General features: G+C 37.7%; 1 long non-coding RNA gene across 1 annotated transcript in view; it reads right to left on the bottom strand.

The window, feature by feature from the left end:
- Positions 1 to 530: 530 nt before the first annotated feature.
- The window catches only part of LOC112399669 (uncharacterized), a 241,145-nt gene continuing 223,860 nt past the window's right edge, over positions 531 to 17,815 (bottom strand). The window contains exon 4 of the long non-coding RNA XR_003003285.1: positions 531 to 615. This is a non-coding gene — a long non-coding RNA (uncharacterized LOC112399669). The remainder of the gene's footprint in view (positions 616 to 17,815) is intronic.

Raw genomic sequence — 17,815 nt, 5'->3', positions numbered from 1 at the left:
GGAGCCATAGGAGAAGTCAACCATGGGACTATTGTCACTGCTGCTGGTCTAGAAACTCTAGATATGCAGCCAGAGGAACTTGGTGAAGCCAAACTGATCCACATCAATAAGGAAAGTGGTTTTAATGAAAAGGATGAAAATGTCCCAAGGATTAGAAGTGGGTAAGAAGCTCGTATTAAAAGGAACTCGGCAATATTCCACAACATCAATGGCACAAGGATAAAATGATAGCTGATTCCAACTCAGAATATGACAATTAGTGTAGGATGTAGGCACAGAAAGGATGCTCACCCCATATCAGGAGTTGTACAATGAGGGAAAAAAGTACTACTGAAAACTATTCTTGTACCTATTTACGAAGAGTTGGCCACCCCATGCAACTGGGAATTTAGCAACCGCATGTCCTCTCCCAATAGGAATCCTGACTCCAAGGCAGGCGGGTGTAGGATACGCAGAGTATAGGACCCAGGGAAGGAGCCATGCAGTCAGACCAGTACTGGGTCAGAGAGATTTCTCTGATCCACACTTACCTAAGATGCCACCACTTTCCGCCCTCACGTGAAGGAAATGAAGTCACTGTCGGAATAACGTTCAATATCTACTGTTGTTTGTTGGCTAGAAAACAACAACAAAAAAAAATACTTCTCAATGTTTCCAATTACAGTGAATAATCTTACCGTTTTCCATTTCCCTGTACATTATTAATGACCAAAAAGGAGTATTTATTATTTAGACCAAAATTTATAAAAGTCATGGAAAAAACATGATTTTTTGCCATTTATTCGATCACTTTGCAGTTTCGGTCTACAGAGTAATTTCCATGGTTCCACAGTACCATTCAAAGCCAAGAGATGTATCTACACACACACAACGGGGTTAAGGATAATCAGAGCCTTGAAGGAATGGGATTGCATTGAGAGCTCAGCACTGAGTGTTGTTCATGCTGCTTTTATTTTATTTAATTGAACTTGGTGCTCTTATGTATACTCATACTTAACATGTATTTCTTCTAAAAAGTTCACGTTTCTGCTCTCCTTACCTTCAAGGTGACATCTCCACCACCACAGGTGGATTTAACAAGAAGCATATTTTTAGTTCTCCATATGGCTGACTTGACTTTGCTCTAGCCATTACAAGGCACATTAGTTTCTTGCCAGGATGCTTTCTATCGTGGAAGTAGGCTTGAGGCCTATCACACTCCATGATTTTAATGTTAAATACCTTTTTCTGCCTTTAAATCTCTTCAGTTTCGTCATTTTCCCACTGTCCTACCTTTGGCACTAGAGAGTGTTATATTTCCTATTTTTAATCAAAAGCATCTCTTGTGTGTTCTTTTAACACTTCTGTTTTGCATGATGATGCTTTAGTCATCTCTATAAAATCTGCAAGGCCTAACAAATTTCGGGGACCTTGTCAAGTTAAAATAAGTATTATGCTAACATGTAGAAGGATGTCTACAGTCTGCTGCATTGAGAAACTTTCCTCTTAAAAATCCTGTTGAAAGTTTATCTGATGAAGCTTTTCTAACTGGTTCGTACTTCTCATGTTTCCTGAGTTGTTATCTTCTGTCTTTTGTTTATAAAATCAGGTGCCATGGTTCTGTAATCAGTTGTAGATTGCCATTAATTAAGCATTTATGCTAAATAATCTAAGTTTTTTAAGGGTTTCCATCATCATCTACTGTGTATTAATGTATTGATAGTACAGATGCTATAAAATAATGTATCATGTAGAGAAATTTGGTTTTAATAAAAGATTTGTTATTCCTTACTTTTGTTGGCACTAAAACAAGATAAGTGAAAGCAAGATATTGCTCGAAGAGTTATGATTTTATGAGCAATCTACAAAGAAACTAAAACTGTGATATATAACTCGGCTCAAAGGTAGGCATCTAAATTGCTCTGGGCACGTTTCACGCTAAGTTTTCGACCGTAGACAGAAACGTCAAGTCCATCTGTAACTCTTCCTGAAACCTATTATCAAATGAGAAAAAAATTTCCTGGCTGACACCCTTATCTTATGCTGGAGCTCTGACACTCGAGTCAACTAACAGTTGTAGCTGTTTCACAGAAAAGGTCAGTTTTGACAAATGGCCTCTTACACCTGGTGAAAACACTCATTCACAGTTAGGCTCAGGTTCTATTCAGTAAATGCAGTTAATCAGAGGCATCTTTGGATGGACCACAATATACCACAGGGCTTTCACATAAAGGAAAGCATAAAGCTACATCTTTGTCTTAATCGATCCTCCTAATGACAAGGACAAACAGATTAGTATAAAAAGCTAGAGGTAGCAGAGTTATGTGAACATGTCACTGCAGGTATGTAACAGTAAGACCCTGGTGCCAAGGAATCAAGGGTAGATGAAAGTTAAAAGATGATAATTATACACAGCCCCCACTGTACCCTCTATTATGAGAAAACTTGGTAGTGAAAGTCACAAGTAAATGAAAAATCCAAAGTAGTGACCTTCTTCATACAAGTCTGGTTAGATGGGCAAATTCACATGTATTCATTTTTTTAATTTAAGATTGAGAGATGAATGTTGTATGAGTTATTTTCTTCTCTAGTCCCCGAATAATTCTCATAACTCATTAACTTTTTAAAAATTATCCCCGAATGTCATCAGAATTAGCTGAAATACTTTTAGGACTTAATAACCAACATACTAACATGTTTCATTTTAGAACTTGTTTGCAAAACAGAAACAGACTTACAGATATGGAAAACAAACTTACGGTTATGTTGGGGAAATGTGGTAGGGAGGGATAAATCAGGAGGTTGGAATGAACATATACACACTACTATATATAAGATAACCAACAAAGACCTACTGTATAGCACAGGTACCTCTATTCAATATTCTGAGATAACCTATATGAGAAAAGAATCTAAAAAAGAATGATTGTATGTATATATATGACTGAATCACTTTGCTGTATGCCTGAAACTAACACAACATTGTAAATCAACTATACTCCAATAAAATTAAAAATATTTTGGGGCTTCCCTGGTGGCGCAGTGGTTGAGAGTCCGCCTGCCGATGCAGGGGACGTGGGTTCGTGCCCCGGTCCTGGAAGATTCCCACATGCCGTGCACACCAAAAAAAAAAAAAAAAAAAAAGTATCATTTTAGAAGAGAATTCTTATTGTGTTCACATAGAAAAGGGGCTAACTTACACAACTTTCTGAGAAATGTGGACATGTATTCTATGACCAAGAATTGATCCATCAAAATAAGTGTTTGTCTGAATGCCTACTGGGTGCTTAGCAGTGCTACGTTATGTGGGGAATAGAAACAAACGGTATCACAGTGCATTTTATTAGACGAAATTTGTGTGTTGCACTAAGGGTTAAACAATTATAACCCTTGCACCTGGTGAAAACACTCGTTCACTGTCAGGCTTAGGTTTTACACCCTTTCACCAGGTGCCGGGATAATGTAACAATTCACAGGGGATGAGGATGAAAAGGGGCCAAAGGGAAAGGACGTCCTGATGGAGGATACTGGTCTTCATTTTTGTCATCACCATCTACTAGAACTTTGATAGGTAAGAAGATCACTGGGCACTGACAAAGAGGGAGAAAAGGTGGAATCAGGGACAGTGGTGAGAACCTGATGTTATTTCTGGACAGTGGGGCAGGAGAAAAAGGAGGGAGGAAGAAAGGAGAATAAGGGACAAGGGAACACTAAAATGTAAGAGACAGAGGGAAGGCTGGTGGAGAGGCAGTGATAAGTAAAATGACATTAAGATAGGCCTGAAAACCTGACAAGTTCATATAGAAAAGAGTCAATAGTTGTTGCTCTTATTTTATGAGGGCAGTGAGATTATGAAAGTGCCGTTCAAGGCCTTTTCATCTGGCAATGCAGTGTTGCAACAATTGCCTTCTTGTCAAACCTTACCCCTAGATGAACCCTGGAACGGAGGAGATCAATGTCCCAGTGGAAGTGAACATGTGAAGATTCAAAATATTAGAACTGACATCCAATAAGAATTCAGGACACATGATAAAGCAGCAGCCTCACAGAAACAAGAGCTGTAGCCATTAAAATGGGTGACCAAGGAAGAGGATTAAAGAGAAAACTTCAAGAAATACTTGTGGGTGAAGCCAGTAATTGAGAAATAAAAGCAGTATTGAGAAGGAAAGAGAAGCAGTATAATGAACTGTTAAAGAAATCAAGAAGGAGACATTAAGAAGCTGACCTAGCGAAGTTGTTTCAAATGTCAGAATAAAGCCAAGAGCAATCAGGCTAAGTTGGTAATGATAAGGGAAGAAATTTGGGAGGTACAGTGTCAGCAAAGTTCTGAGCAAAAATTACAAGCGAGTAAAAGAAACAGTTGGGTAGTAAAGAGAGAGGAAAGACACTGTATGTCAGAAAGAAGTGCAATGTGAATTACAGATCTATCCTTGGGAAGGCAGGGAGCAGCTAAAGGCACGGCAGTGGAGGGCATGAAGTTAGACTGGCTCATTTCAGGTCCAAGGTTGACTTCTCCACTTGCTGTACTCTAGACAATTTTGTCTTCATCCCTTTCCTTCATCTGAAATAATGAGATAATTAGGGTGTCTATTCCATGAGGTTGGATTGAGAATTAAATACTTAACCTAGGAAAAACACTTAATACATGTCTTGGCAATGTGTCATTACAGTATTATGCTGACAATTTGTTTGTACTGGGAACGGAGTCAAAGAGGAGAATGTGCTAGAAAGGTAGTGACCACGTTCTAGGAGCAATGATGTGGAGGTTACCCTGATGTCACTGTGGCATTGGACCTCCTCAGCCTTTTGGAACAGATTAAAATCAGCAGTTTTCATAGATTTCTAACTCTGTACTAAAATTTTCCCACCAATACATAAATCTTGGAGATTATTTAGTATAAAAGATCGTACACTTTCCACAGAAGAACCTTATAAACAGAGTACATCTAGGACTCACCAATAGAGTCTAAGTTGGCATTCTGTCACTACTTTGATTTCTTGTACCTCATCAAGAGCTTTAGAGAACACTTCCTGAATGATGGTATCATATTGGCATTCTTTTTTTAAAATAATATTTATTGGAGTATAGTTGATTTACAATGTTGTGTGAGTTTCTGCTGTACAGCAAAGTGAGTCAGTTACGCAGATGTAGAAAACAAACTTATGGTTACCAAGGGGGAAAGGCGGGGTGAGGGGGATAAATAGGGAGATTGGGATTGACACATACACACTACTATATGTAAAATAAGAACCTACAGTACAGCACAGGGAACTCTACTCAATACTCTGTAATGACCTATATGGGAATAGAAACTAAAAAAGAGTGGATATACACATATTGCCATTCTTGGTCTGCTCTACAAGGTAAAGTCATATTCAGTTTCTTGTAACAAAGATACAGTGGGAAAAGATAAAATAGTAAAGGCAGTTGAGAAGATGACATTTTCTCCTTTAAATCAATAGCAGCTTAAGCATCACCAATGGATTTTAGGAATATCCCACCGTTTGGCACTAAGTCTTAATTATGTCACAGGACTTATCTTTATTTCTTATTTTATACTTAATGACATACTATTTCTACCTAAAATTTGAACGTTTCATAGTTACATATATGGCTTGCTTTTCTAAATGATTTGGTAACTCCAAGTTACCACGGAACCTAAAAAAGACGACCTCATCCCTATATGGACAAGTTTCCATTAACATGGCACCAGCAAGGACTCCCTGCTTACCAAGTTTTACATTGTGTGGTTGTGTAAGTTGAACAAAATGATAAAAAGCTGTCTAAAAATCAAAATATTCAAGGTATATAGGCTTATTCTTTAAAAAATTCTTTGGAAAATGTTCAGTCGTAATGCAAAATAATTGAGCTTATAAATACATTGCGTGGTTTAGATGTGCAGACAACAGGGCACATCTTATGCACTCCTACTGGAATGCCCAGTCATTACCAATGTACACCAGATGGGAGTGTTGCACATTAAGTAACATAGCCTCCCGATTATCGTCCTTTGAAGTATGTGAGATTTACTATAAGCCTAATTCTAATTCAGTGAATGCCATCAACTGATTGTATGATGGGTCATTTTCACTGCGGGGTGCAAGAGAATTACTAAGAAATTTGACAGGCAGAGCACATTACAAAACAATCTTGTAAATTTGATAACTGATACTTGCAAAGTTGCATTTATTCAAAAATAATGTGTTCTCTACATACGGTGACGTGCGAAAACTTAGGCCATCCCCCAAGAATACGAAGTGAAGCATCTTTAAAAAAGAAAACAAAAACTGATTTTGAGGCTCTGCAGTAAAAAGAAAATCTATGTATTGATTTAAAACAGACCTGTCACTGAAGATGGCATTTTTAACCAAAAGCAAGCCAATGCTTTAGCAAGTATGTGAATCCATTATTCACTGGATCTCAGGAGTGAAGACAGGGCTCTTGTCTACCTTCCATAGAGGCCTCACAGACCCCGGCCAGCCGCCGTGGAAGTAAGTGCCTGCCTCCTCCCCACAGGTCGGGATGGAGAAGCAGCCTGGAAATCCTTAGTACATTAACAGGTACCCAATATTCTCTGAGCTACCCAACTGCCGTTGCTAAGTCCTAGCTCTATAAGCAGCAATTAGAAGTACTTGGAGACACGTTTGCCAGAAACTCTGAAGATCACTGGTTGGAATGAAGCAATTTGCTTACACAATTAGGTTGCTGGGGGGTTTGATCAGAGAATCTGGAAGAGAGAGGGCCTTTTTCCCGCAGTTACCAAGATTTCATTGTTTCAAACTCTAGATCAGTTGTCATATATACGTCGCATGCCAGAATTTTATATTTCTAATAACCACAGTAAGAAGTAAAAAGTGAAACTTATCAATGTATTTTTCAAACCATGTATATTTTATCCTGTGTATATATAAAACTTTTCTTACTAAGTCTTCAAAAGTCAGTGTGCCTTTTACACCTATAGTACATTTCAATTCAAACTAGCCACAGTTCAAGAGCTCAGTAGGAACGTATGGGTAATGGCTACCATTTTGGACAGCACAGATGTTGATCGTACCCAATATCAAAGCTCCATTATTTTCTTATTATTTATCAAAACCAGAGTAGTCAGTAGACTAGAAACTTGAAAAGAAATATCTACAGAATTTTCTAAAAAGAGTTAAACTATGTGCAGATAATGAAAACAAAATTTCTATCAGAATCCGTATTTTTTACCTAAGCCATAATGCCAAAATTACATTTAGATGATTGATCGCAACATTTACTTTTCATCAACCATAGTAATAAAATGCTGCTCTATAATTCACCCTGTTAGTTTGGTTAACATAGAAATCACACTGGTTATTTTAGACTCCACCAAATTTTGCATTCTGAATTATATGTATTGCATGTCAACACTGATCTAACTTTATATGAGGATACAATTTCCTTCTACTTTATGATAGGAATCTCAACATAAATTTCTTTTAATTATCAAAAACCTTTATAGATATATTTGGTAATTCTGTGACTTATTTCTTGTCTTAATTTTCATTTTCCACAAATCCTATTCAGAGATCTCAACAATTTATCATTAAAAAATCTTAGGTTTTTTTTTTTTGCTATTCTTAGAACAAAAAATCTAATTTTCTTGAGTTATATTTAGGATTTATAGATTTGTAATATCAATTTTTAAATTATGTCTACTTTATGTACCAAGTTATCTGTAATTTGAAACTAAAAAGGTAAAGACCAAAAATGCATGAATGGTTATTCTTCTTATTAATTTGTAGTTCGAATAATTGTTTCTTTTCTGACTAGGTCTTCACTCTTTTGTAGCCTAACCTGGGCTTAGCATCTTCAAATGTTTTATGTACAAAGTATGTACTATTAAAAAAAAGCTTAAATTCTTAAACCTGGCACCAAGATTTTAAAAGTACATTCTCAAACTATTTTGCTACTCTTGCATTTATAACAAAATAATTTCTCTCTGATTACTTTCCTCCAAATGCAATAACCATTTTTCAGCTTCCAGTTGTTGGTGCCAGGCTTTCCCCATCACTGAATGGTATTCCTTCCTCATTTAACACAGTCAGTTTCTACCCATACTTCAAGTCCCACATCAAACATTTCTTTTTTGGGAAAATGTTTCCAGAGCCCTCCAGCCTAGAGCAATCTCTCCTACCTCTGATCTCGTCTAGTGCCTATTATTTAATAGTTGTTTTAGTTGGGATTTTTAAGAGACCAAAAAAAAAGTCTAAAGAATAAAACAAGCAACTCTGCCTAACTTTAAGTGATTGCAACTGTTGTTGGAAGGATGTAAGATCACTCACAGGATTTAAGGCAACATAAAGATACCTGGACCAGATGTGAACATGCAGCCATCTATAGCTGGGACCAATACACACTTAGATGGACATGTCAATCAAATGCATCAATTGTAAACATTTTAACCTCCTCATTGTAACAATTAAGCCTCAATGTCCCAGGAGAGAAGTATATGATTGGCCAATATCACCTGCCAGTTATTTAAGTGTAAATGGTGAAGAAAAGAGATCTGGGAGAAGTATGCCAACTAGTCCATAATAAAAAGAGACTGGCAAGCTTCAGGTATACCATCTCACCAGTGCAGAGAGAGATGCTCCTTCCCTGGGAAGCTGGGATGATATTATTACAGCCAAAAAGATGATGGGTGGAAAGAAATATCACAATCTAGTAGTTTACTCTAGTAATAGTTTCACGTATTGAGCTGTATTTGTCCTGAATGGCTATTTAACTTTTCCTATGCATAAGTTATTTTGCCCCTTTAAAATGTGTAAAAAAAAATTGTTTCTTTACATCTTGTGTGATATCTTATATAGTAGGATCCTACTTTGTTTTTTCCATTCAGTTCCTTTCTAGGAATGTTGGCAAATATTTTTACTATAATATAAATGTTTAAGATCACATGTGTAAACAGGCACAGGCTGACACATACTTTCTCCATATTCATGCTTTTACATGTCTCAATTTAGTTCACTTCAAACATACAGACCTCATATTCTGTGCCAGCAACACACTAAACTCTGGGACAGAAAGCAAAGATGTCCCTGCCATCAGATCTAGTGCTTCTGTATTTTATAGTTTTGGAAAATAAGTGCTATAATAAATCATGGTCTAACAACCTGATTTTAAAATGCCACTGATTTTGTTTCCAGCAACTTAGAATGTCTGAAGATTTGAAAGGTATTTTTACTAAACCAAAGGGGGGAAAAGAAATTCTCATGAAAGCAAACATATAAAGTCTATTTCTTTAGTCTTCATGGCACAAAGAAATCAGGCATTTTAAAACTAGTCTAGTGGTATGCACATTCTTAACTACAAATAATCTCATTTCTAATTATATTCCCAGAAATGGGAAGTACAATGTTCAGCACGTAACTACATCACTTTTCTTCTCGATTTCTGGCATTTCAAAAGTCAGTTTTAAGTTAGTCTGTACAGTACTTTTTCTTTGAAATATTTAACTAATGATTAAGTACCCATTATGCATAGGCTATAATGCTAAGCATTTCTGGGACCAGAAACCTGAAAAATATAGTGTGCCTTGAAGAGTTAACTTTTCAGTGGAGGTAAGTTCTGTCTGCAAACAACTATAATATCGGGTAGTATATGAAAAATTGCAGAGGACAGTTTAACTGCAGAAAATCCAGAGGACAGAGATATTTTTGTCTATGGTGCTTTGGTAAATTCTCTTAGCTACAGATGTAGATTAGCTGGACTTGGAGGATTCCTTCTATCTTTCTAGCTTCTTCTACTGGCCATGTCTCTTCTTCCTCCTCCTCTCTGAACAATCACTCTTTAAAATCATACTTGAGCTTTTTTGACCCTCTGCTCTTGTTGCCACGAAACTTCCAATTACCCTTATCATTCAAGGTTCAATGAGTCATTCGAACTAAGTTTGAGTTTCTAAACATTTGCCAAGTCCTGTGCTACCAGAACCATTGCCTTCAGAAAGAAACACTGTGGGAATAATCCCACAAGTCTAGCAGAGGTATGGAAATCAGCTGGGGCAGCTGAAACTGAAGTGGATTGGATAGTGGTAAGATCAAGGAAGACCTTCCTAGAAGATGCAGTTGGGTAGGATTTTAAATATTGAGTGTTCCGGGAAAACAGCAGTAATTATGAATTCTAAGTGTTGTAAAAATAGCTGGGGCAGGTTGTATGAACGGGTGTACTCCACCACCATTGGTAGGGTGAGACGCAAACCGAAGTACTTAAGCTCTGGTCCACCAGGGGTGCATTCTGACGGGGAAGGAGGCATCAAAAGGAGATGGGCCAGAGGAGAACCAAGAGCACGAATCTGCCTACATCACTGGAAATGTTATAGCTCTACTCCTATTTAAGAAGTTATGTTGCACAAAATTTTAGTAGGGCTAGTTGCTTTAGTTTATTTTTGACCACACTGTATTACAACTATAGGCATTATGGGATATGCTACTGAAAGACTTTTAAAGTACAGCCATCTAGACATGATCGTGAATCCATATAATCACTGAATTCATAGCATTTCCCATGGTATTACTCTATTGACAAAAACCTGAGGTTAAGCATTTCCTTCCAACATCCCGTTTGAAAATAATATTCAAGTTTAATACTTCTTATATCTCTAAAAGCACACCTGGTTGAAAAATAAGATCATAAATCACTTTCACTGGTAAGTTACCTGTGAATCACAAGTTATTAATGCAAAATTTTGCTCAATAATTTGTTAGCTCAAGTATAGGACTTGACATTGCCTCTAGAGGTTGATGAAAAGAATGTACAAGCAAGCAGAAATCCTGCATCATTCAGGTGACTGAGAAAAGGGTTAACTTGTTGACTTTTAAATAAAAACGACCTACAGATTCACAATCCACTGTCCACTTGCCAACGAGGTATGGTTACAAACGGTAGAAACCAACTTCATTTAACCCTCATTGTGATTCTTTCGAAAAAAGCTGCATACATTCATGTTAACTGCCCATCTAAGGCAAAAAATATATTTCAACAACTTCAAATACGTATCTACTGTAAGTACTAACTTATTAAAAGTGGGTGTTCCTAAATCTTAAGATGGCATAACAATCCAGTGTTTAAACATCGCTAATGCATTCTAAGAGTGAAATAATATTTTACATCAAGCTAGAATTTAATAATATTTTTTAAGTCATGGGCAATCTAAACAAAAAACAAGGTAAGTTTGTAATGAGATTGCATATAAATGGGACCCAAAGTGCTGCTGGATCTAACATTTATCCTTCAACACTGGATTCACCCTACTTGTAGTGATTGCTCTAGGAAAATCATTCCTCCTGAGACATTTTGCCCCTGTCCGAACTCATTCTTCCTCCTGACACTACGGCTGGCACTGACATCAGAGCTCCTAAGTCTTGCCAATGTAGTAAAAAAATAGTTAAGGCTGAATATTCGTGGGCTGGGGGATGAGTGTGGGGTGGCATGAAGAGCACAGGCACAATCTTAAGAACTTAATACCAGAGCTACAGAGATACATCATTACCTAATGCTGTGTAACAAGTCACCCCAAACTTAGAGACTACCAACAATTATTATCAGGTTCTGTTGGTCATGAGTTTAGAAAGGACACATGGAGATGGTTTCATTTCTGCTCCAGTGTCAGGAACACACCTAGAAGACTCAAAATCCAGAACTAGAGATATCTGGGAGCTCATTTGCTCACATGTTTGATCATAGATTCTGATGATCAGCTGGGGGACTAGCTGGGACTATCAGCTAGAATAACCTACAGGTAGTCCTTCCATTCCAGGGTCAAGTGTTCCAGGAGAAGGATTGCCAGTAGAAGCTACTTTGCCTCTTCTGGCCAGGCCTCAGAACTCATGCAACGTCACTCTGCTGCATTCTACTGGTCAATGAAGTCACAAAGATCCACCCAGGCTTAAGGAGAGAGAACACAGACCATACCACTCAATGGAGGCATGTCAACATTTTAAGTACTGTATATAGGATGATATATACTATTACACACGTGCCTTGTGTAGCTGTCTTTGGAAAATAGAATCTTCTGCAAGTACTAGAAGAAACAATTTTTTTTTCAAATGGCATTCTCAATTTGAAACTACTTTTCCAAATACTTGGGAAATTACTTTAGTAGTAATATTAAGTCAGTTCAACACATTAGCCTCTGTACCCAGTATGTTATCTAAAATGCATAAATACCAATACGGTACATATAGGCTTTTCTGAGGTTGGAACCAGCTTCCATTTATAGTATTGTTTCTATGAAAACCTCTCTGGCTTTCCACACTTACTATAAGGTCAGGAGCACATCTGAACTTCCAGTTACACACAATCCTAGGTGAGCACTGCTGATTTGCTCTTCTTCCTCGAGTTCCCCACTTCCTCCCTCCCCCACCAGCAGACTCATATTCAGCTGTGGATGAAGGCTTAACGTGATATGAACTTGTGACACACCAGTAACGCTCTCCTATTTCCAAATCACGCATTCCAACATAACCTCAGGACACTCTTCTCAGCATATAATTACCTATACGAAAATGAGAATGCTATTAGAAGTGCTGAGAGTTTCAGGACTAGTTATTACTGGAATGTTATGTGGTCACCACGGCCTCTGTAAACTGCCCTCTTGCCTTGGCTACAGGAACCATTCTCTAGATGAGTGAAAGCAATGTGAAATTCTATCTGGAGTCATGTTTATAATGGTCGTCCTCAGACTGTCATATTAGGGCGGCACAGGCAGACACGCACTCAGATATTCTTGACTAAATATTCTACCATTTTGTATGCTGACACAATTATTAAAAGGTATCATATCTTTTTGTCAGAAACATAATTATGTGTCTCAGTAACGAGGATTTCACAGCTAGGATTATAATGTTCTCTGAAAATGTTCTATGGCCTAATTTTTCTAACAATTTAATAGGCCTCTAGATGTTATAACCAAGTTACCAAATCTTCTGTCTTTCAAAATCTGTGATTTATACAAGTGTACATAAGTGGTCCAAAATAGTTATAACTGCCAATTGAACAAAGGAATATCTTGTCAGGAGCTTATCTTCACAACACAGGCATTTATGAAATTTGGCTTCTAACTTAAATTGAAGTATCCATCCCCTCTAGTTAATAATAGAGTGAAGTGTGTCAAAACCACAGTCATTAGACTTAGTGTTGTATGTATCAGCAACTTTAAAAGTTCAGTTTCTTATATACCATATATTACATATCACTTAAATATAAAATACATATCAAAGAAAATACCAAGGTTAAAATGTTGAATTTTTCTCATTGGATGCACAATCAAGTTTTGGGTTTTTTTTCTTTTCTTTTTCTTTTTTTTTTTTTTTTTTTACTATAATTTAACCTCCATCTTTATAAAACTCGATAACTTCTTTTGATGGATGTGTAACAAGGTTCCTCGTGTATGGAACTGGTGGAAGGAGTGAGAATCACATTCCTTTAATCAGAGAGTGCAGGCCACGTAAGATGCAGCTTGTGGGATCGGACAACATTGGAAATGTGACCAGTGAGACCAAAGGCTTCCTGAATCTGACTTATCTGACTGTTCTTTACTGTACTGCCAGCTTACAACTTTAGAACAGACCAGAAGCCTCAACATCTCAGGAATCTAGAAAACCAATAGTGGGGAATAGGCCAACAAGCACTGGACTAAATATCCAACATGACGCAAGCAGTGCAACTTAACGGATACTTCCGGAACAACCTGTACACACAGCAGGTAGTACTGCCCATAAAGCTGAGACTTTTCCAATTAGGATTTTTATTGTTCAAAGGAGGCCTCCACCTCTGCAGTAGAAGATAGGATTAATTTATAGTCTCTTGTTAAATACTGTGATTATTTATGGGTTAGCACTTTATAAAGGCAAATATGGAAATGTAGGTAGGTAGAGGTTTATTTTTATGTTCAGTTTTGTGACGAATGCAAGAATTCTTATCTCCAATTTTTAACAAAAGGAGGAAATATAAACATGCCTTCCTCCATGCTGAAGTTGAAGAGGGTTAGTCATAAGCTCCAGTATTAACTTCAATGTAACTTAAACCCAACCATATCCTATTGAATGTAAATGACAAACCTACACTTACAAGGCAGAGATTGTCAGGTTAGATAAAAAGGCATGTCCCAATTTTATGCTGCTTAAAAGAAATGTACTTTAAATATTAATATCTAAGTAAGTTAAAAGTAAAAGGATGGAAGTAATAGACCATCCTAATCAAATATGCTGTAACTACATTAAGAGAAGGCAAAGTAGATTACAGAAGAATATAACCAAGAATGAACAAAGTCTTCTCAAAATGACCAAGAGGTAAATTCATCTCGAGGACAGAAAAATCCTGAACTTTACATATGTAACACATCTTCAAAATACATAAAGCAAATCCTGATGGAACTTCAAGGAGAGATAGACATTTCCACAACTCAACTTGAAGATTTCAATACAACTTTCTCAATAATTGATAAACAAGTAGACAGAAAATCCAAGTCTATGGAAGACTTCAGTAACACTACCCACCAATCAACCCAATTGACAGTTTTAGAATAATCGCCTCAGGATCAGAATATACATGGTTTTCTCAAGGGCACAGGGAACACTTACTGAGATGGGTCATATCCAGGACATAACAAAAGTCTCAAATTTGAAAGGATTCAATACATACAAAATATGTTCTCTGACCACAATGGAATTACACATTAACAAAGATAATTAGAAAATTATCTGGAAAATTCTTACATAACTAGAAATGAAACAACACTTCTAAATAACATGTGGGTCAAGGCAAAACTCAGAAACAAAATTAGAAAGTGCTTTGAACTGAATACAAATGAAAGCAGAGTATAAGAATAAGTGAAATTCCACTAAAGCCATACAGAGGCACAAATGCAGAGAATGAAACTGTGCTATAAAAAAGCCCTCAAATTCATCATCTCATGCTGCATTTTAACAATAGAAAAAGAAAAATTAAATCTAAAATAAACAGATGAAAGGAAGTATTAGTGATCAGAGCTCACACAAACAGGAAAAAAAGAGAAAAATCAATGTACACCAAAACTGGCTCTCAGAAGGGAAAACGAAAAGTGAATCTAGTCAAGTAGTCTGTAAAATAAAAGAGACAAAGACTATCAGGACTAAAATAAAATATAACTATGGATCATATTCTACAAATACAAAGAGGATTTCAAGGAATTACGAACAATTTTGTGCCAATATATTCAAAAACTCCAAGGAAATGACAAATTCCTTCAAAGTTGAAGAAAAGTTAAGTTAAAAATCTATTACAGGAAATGAGTCTGCAATTTTTCTTTTCTTTTTTAATGTCTGATAGAGCTAGTTATTTATTTAGTCCAGAGCCCAAGCAAGGTTTACACATTACATTTTTTTTTTAACATCTTTATTGGGGTAAAATTGTTTCGAATGTTGTGTTAGTTTCTGCTGTATAACAAAGTGAATCAGTTATACATACACATATATCCCCATATCCCCTCCCTCTGTGTCTCCTTTCCACCCTCCCTATCCCACCCACTAGGTGGTCACAAAGCACGGAGCTGATCTCCCTGTGCTATGCGGCTGTTTCCCACTAGCTATCTATTTTACATTTGGTAGTATGTATATGTCCATGCCATTCTCTCACTTCGACCCAGCTTACCCTTCCCCCTCCCCGTGTCCTCAAGTCCATTCTGTACATCTGAGTCTTTATTCCTATCCTGTCCCTAGGTGCTTCTGAACTTTTTTTTTTTAGATTCCATATATATGTGTTAGCATACGGTATTTGTCTTTCTCTTTCTGACTTACTTCACTCCGTATGACAGATTCTAAGTCCATCAACCTCACTACAAATAATTCGTTTCTTTTTATGGCTGAGTAATATTCCATTGTATATATGTGCCACATCTTCTTTATCCATTCATCTGTCGATGGACTCTTAGATTGCTTCCACGTCCTGGCTATTGTAAATAGTGCTGCAGTGAACATTTGTGGTACATGACTTTCTGAATTATGCTTTTCTCAGGGTATATGCCCAGTAGTGGGATTGCTGGGTCATATGGTAGCTCTATTTTTAGTCTTTAAGGAACTTCCATACTGTTCTCCATAGTAGCTGCATCAATATACATTCCCACCAACAGTGCAAGAGGGCTCCCTTTTCTCCAAACGCTCTCCAGCATTTATTGTTTGTAGATTCACTGTTGTTGTTGTTGTACGCGGGCCTCTCACTGCTGTGGCCTTTCCTGATGCGGAGCACAGACTCTGGACGCGCAGGCCCAGTGGCCATGGCTCACGGGCCTAGCTGCTCCGCGGCACGTGGGATCTTCCCGGACCGGGGGTTAGGGTTTGTCTTTTCCTTCCCTTGTGTTTCCTCCCTAGAGAAGTTCCTTTAGCATTTGCTGTAAAGCTGATTGGGTGGTGCTGAATTCTCTTAGCTTTTGCTTGTCTGAAAGGGTTTTAATTTCTCTATCAAATTAGATCTGGGTAGAGTGCTCTTGGTTGTACGTTTTCCCCTTCATCACTTTAAATATGTCCTGCCACTCCCTTCTGGCTTGCAGAGTTTCTGCTGAAAGATCAGCTGTTAACCTTATGGGGTTTCCCTTGTATGTTACTTGTTGCTTTTCCCTTGCTGCTTCTAATATTTTTTCTTTGAATTTAATTTTTGATAGTTTGATTAATGTGTCTTGGCATGTTTCTCCTTGAACTTATCCTGTATGGGATTCTCTGTGCTTCCTGGATTTGATTGACTATTTCCTTTTCCATTATAAGTAAGTTTTCAACTATAAACTCCTCAAATATTTTTTCAAATTATTTTCCTCTTCTTCTTCTGGAACCCCTATAATTCGAGTGTTGGTGCATTTAATGTTGTCCCATGGGTCTCTGAGACTGTCCTCAATTCTTTTCATTCTTTTTTCTATATTCTGCTCTGCAGCAGTTATTTCCACTATTTTATCTCCAGGTCACTTATCCGTTCTTCTGCCTCACTTATTCTGTTATTGATTCCTTCTAGAAAAAAATTTCATTTATTGTGTTGTTCATCGTTGTTTGTTTGCTCTTTAGTTCTTCTAGGTCCTTGTTAATCATTTCTTATATTCTCTCCATTCCAAGATTTTGGATCATCTTTACTATCATTACTCTGAATTCTTTTTCAGGTAGACTGCCTATTTCCTCTTCATTTGTTTGCACTGGTGGGTTTTTACCTTGTTCCTTCATCTGCTGTGTTTTTCTCTGTCTTTTCATTTTGCTTAACTTACTGTGGTTGGGGTCTCCTTTTTGCAGGCTGCAGGTTTGTAGTTTCCATTGTTTTTGGTATCTGCCCCCAGTGGGTAAGGCTGGTTCAGTGGATTGTGTAGGTTTCCTGGTGGAGGGGACTGGTGACTGTTCTCGTGGATGAGGCTGGATCTTGTCTTTTTGGTGGGCAGTAGCACATCTGGTGGTGTGTTTTGGGGTGTCTGTGAATTTATGATGATTTTAGGCAACCTCTCTGCTAATGGGTGGGGTTGTGTTCCTGTCTTGCTAGTCGTTTGGCATGGGGCATCCAGCACTGGAGCTTGCTGGTTACTGAGTTGAGCTGGGTCTTAGCATTGAGATGGAGATCCCTGGGAGAGCTCCCACTGAATGATATTATGTGGGTCAGGAGGTCTCTGTGGTCCAATGTCCTGAACTCGGGTCTCCCACCTCCGAGGCTCAGGTTGACACCCGGCCGGAGCACCAAGAACCTGTCTGCTACACGGCTTACATGTAAATGGGTTACCTTCTCCAACCCAAAGGCACTGGGTGGCCAGCCTTCTGTTCTCTGCTCAGTCCTCCAGCCATCTGTTGTCCTCCCGGCCTGGTCAATATG

Source organism: Neophocaena asiaeorientalis, unplaced genomic scaffold (genome assembly GCF_003031525.2).
Source record: "Neophocaena asiaeorientalis asiaeorientalis breed wild unplaced genomic scaffold, Neophocaena_asiaeorientalis_V1.1 scaffold267, whole genome shotgun sequence".
In the NCBI taxonomy this organism is placed as follows: domain Eukaryota; kingdom Metazoa; phylum Chordata; class Mammalia; order Artiodactyla; family Phocoenidae; genus Neophocaena; species Neophocaena asiaeorientalis.
Note: the sequence above shows the minus strand (reverse complement) of the source record. Positions and strands in the feature narration are given on the sequence as shown.